A 3,604-nucleotide genomic window follows, 5' to 3' on the forward strand; every position below is an offset into this window, starting at 1 on the left:
CGTCAACGCTAGCTAACTAACAAAGACACGATGTAGTATTTACGTAGCCGAAGACGTCTCCACAGGCTTTTGTAACAGACAGTATCACTTTTAAAAAGTCCAATGCTGTGAATAAAAACAACCGTTTCGTATGCAGGTTTGGGCGTATGTTTATTCGTACATAATGACAACGTGAGCTAGCTAGCTATCGTTAGCTTGCCAGTCACGTCTAGTCATTGGAAGAATCTGCAAAATTGTAACATTTGTTCACGTAGCTATCGTATCTTCAATAATTCACAGGGACAAATAAATACTACGACCATTGTCTCAACCTTAAAAATGTTATTGTGCAGAGTGAATTTACCTTCCCGATCAATAAAGGTTGCGTTATCTCTCTGAGGCGAGTCCAGAAACTTCGTAGCTGACTAGCTAGCTTGATTTGCTGACCTCTTGTGGTCTTGCAAGCAGCCAAGAAACGCAAAGCATATGGTTTTGATGGGCTACCTGCTGATGTTCTGAAAAGATAAAAGGCGGGGGGAAAGATAAAAGAATACCTGCAAACTATCGAGGGATTACTTTGACCTCTGCTGTATATAAACTGTTCTGCTGTGTATTACATAACAGGGTCTCTGAGTGGGCGGAGTCCAACAGCATCATAACAGATGAACAAAATGGGTTTAGAAAGAAAAGGAGTTGTATAGACCATATTGCCACTTTAACTACTATTATAGACTCCAGGAAAAAGCTTAGAAAATCTACCTTCTGCTCTTTTATCGATTTTTCCAAAGCCTTTGATCATATTAACCGTAGCATGCTATGGGAGAAGTTGTCAGCTGTAGGCCTACATGGCAACATCCTTAACTATCTTACTGCTCTGTACGAAAATGTGAAATGCTGTGTCCATGTAAATGGTAGCCTTACAGATTGGTTCCCAGTCGACATCGTCGTAAAACAGGGCTGCATTTTGTCACCTGTTCTGTTCTCCATATATATAAATGACATAGCAATTAAGTATAGCAATTAAGGCCCTGGGAAAAGGTGTCCCTATAGGAAATGAAAAGATCTCTATACTTTTATACGCAGATGATATTACCCTGATTTCTGAGACAGAAGAGGAACTACAGGAGATGCTGACACTGGTCCATAGTTGGTGCCAGGAGTGGAAACTAAATATAAATGTTGATAAAACCAAAGTAGTGCATTTCAGAAATCCAGTAAAGCCCCTGTCCAGTTTTTGTGGAGAGTCGTTTCTGCACACTATGCAACAGTGGTTCGATTGAATCCGAAGCCCACGTCTTATTACACTGTGAACTTTACAACGACATGCGCGCTGATCTTTTTATCTTTTTATCAAAACACTATGAGAATTTTAATGACTTTGATGACCAAAATAAATTGTGTACAATTTTAGCTGGTGAACACTGCATAAATGAATGTGCCAAGGCCTGCTACCTCATCCTACAAAGAAGAGTAGCCTTCATGAGCATCGCACAATAAACTGCCCCCTCCTCCTTTTTTTCATATTTCATTGCCTTATATTGTATTTTATTGTAATGCCAATGGTATTTGTTGTGTAATAGTTCAAGTGTAATAGTACTTGAATGTACGTTTTTAATTTGTATTGCTATGAATTGTATTGTGTCTCACAACTCCATGTGAGTAGTCCTCAACTTTTTAATGCACCTTTTGTTGCTGTTCTTTATACCATACCTGTTTGTTGAGGAGTGACACATAAATAAAGATATATCTATCTATCTATGTTATGTGCAATATAACTTATGTTCAGTCACATCCCTGCGTTGTCATATCATGAGCCCTTAACAAGCCAGTGTAAGGCGATCAACTTCTCCAGAATTGATTTAATTGAGTCGTCACTTACAAGCGAGTTCGTTTAATCTCAACGAGACGTCCTTGATATAACTTCTTAAGAGAAAATGATCCAATCAAATATTAGGCACCACTACTGAACTGTTCATTAAGAGAATATTTATTCAAGCACATCAGCAAGCAATAATAGTTCATTTCCATGGAAAAGTGGTCCCATCTAGTTTCACCTCCGCAGGCCAGTATCAGCTAGCCGTCAATAGGTTAACTGCAGAAGCTTCACCAAACAAGAACCCCGTTTAGCCTTGGTAGGCCCTACATAGTCCTTTATACATTTGATTTAACATTTGGGGCTGGGCTGTCCCTCCCCCGCTATCTGGTAGTTTTTTAATTGTCAGCATAAAATCTGTTGCAGCTGTGAGCAAGTGTTTTAGTTAGTTATGTGGCCTTCAACTCCTCTCTGTGTGGGTGCGAGAGTGTACTGTGTGTTATCTTCTTCTTCTGGCCTCCCTCTGTGTCCCTCTGCGGTCACACCCCCTGTCTGGGGCTCGTTAATCACATATGCACACACAGCTATGTATTTAAAAAACAGGTAAGCATATGCACACAGTTATGTTTTTAGGATGTACAGACATTTTTATACAGTTACCTTGGGTATATTCTACGTGCGTTCTAAAGCACTGATTGGCCAGTTATTTGATCATCAAACCCATTCTCTCATGACTAGGTCAGTGTGTCCTTTATCAGAATAGCTTGTGAAAACATAACTGTTGAAGTTACACAGTCCGATGACTTAGGATCCCATTAACATGTTAAAATATAGTATAGAAGAATAGACTTAGAAACTCTCTTTTGGCTAATTGCGAGACCTTCCTATTGTTCTCAACTGACCTCAGTCACATATTATTTAAATGAGCACATAGTACATGATTTATGACTTCTAGTTATTTTAATACAAATTCCCAACACCAGGTAAGATAAAACGATATATATCTCTCACAGAGATAATTCTTACAACACAGAGTAATGTTATATATTAGCTCCTTAACTTCACTCATACAGTAAATGAATAAACTTAACTCATACAGTAATTGAGTCTGCACAGCGCCACCTGCTAGCTACCTATAACTTTATCTAAAATTGAAATATAGACCAGAACATTTTATTTTAACTCAACGAGACTAACCGGCATACATAATGGTCGAATAGAATGAAACAAAGAACAATTGAAATTAATTATATTTCAACTAAAAATCTGGTTGAGTAGGATAGCTAGCTAATTAGTTTAGCCAAAACTGCACATGCGCATTTTTTTCTTCCACCATACTTCAACCACAGATGTCGTTCGGGATGCCAGCATTTTAATGTGAGGGAGACATTTGCAGATAATCATACACACGGTTCTTGTGTTGTTGTATCAGAAAATGTTTTAATGAAAAAATCCACGAAAGCATCTCATAAGATGCCAGTCCAGTGCAGTGGTACTACAATTCTAGGTCTTAACACGGACTACCATCACAATGGCCTACCGTTCAAATGTATCCTTTAGCCTTTAGTTTACGAAAGGCATCTCTTTCTAACAACTGATGCATGTGTTAAATGAATTCCCATGCACTCTGTGTTCACTGCAGGTACTAATCATGGTGGACGAAGATGTTGTACGTAGCCGGCTGCCTAGAAAGGCGCTCTTATGCACAGGGGCAGCAGCGGCGCTTTTGGACGACATTTCTGTGTAAGTGGTGACACTGATTCCAGTAACCCAGACGTTTTTGGGGCTCTGCTACCAGAGGACTATAGGCCC

This window comes from Nansenia antarctica, assembly GCF_963989245.1.
Source record: "Nansenia antarctica genome assembly, chromosome: 4".
In the NCBI taxonomy this organism is placed as follows: domain Eukaryota; kingdom Metazoa; phylum Chordata; class Actinopteri; order Argentiniformes; family Microstomatidae; genus Nansenia; species Nansenia antarctica.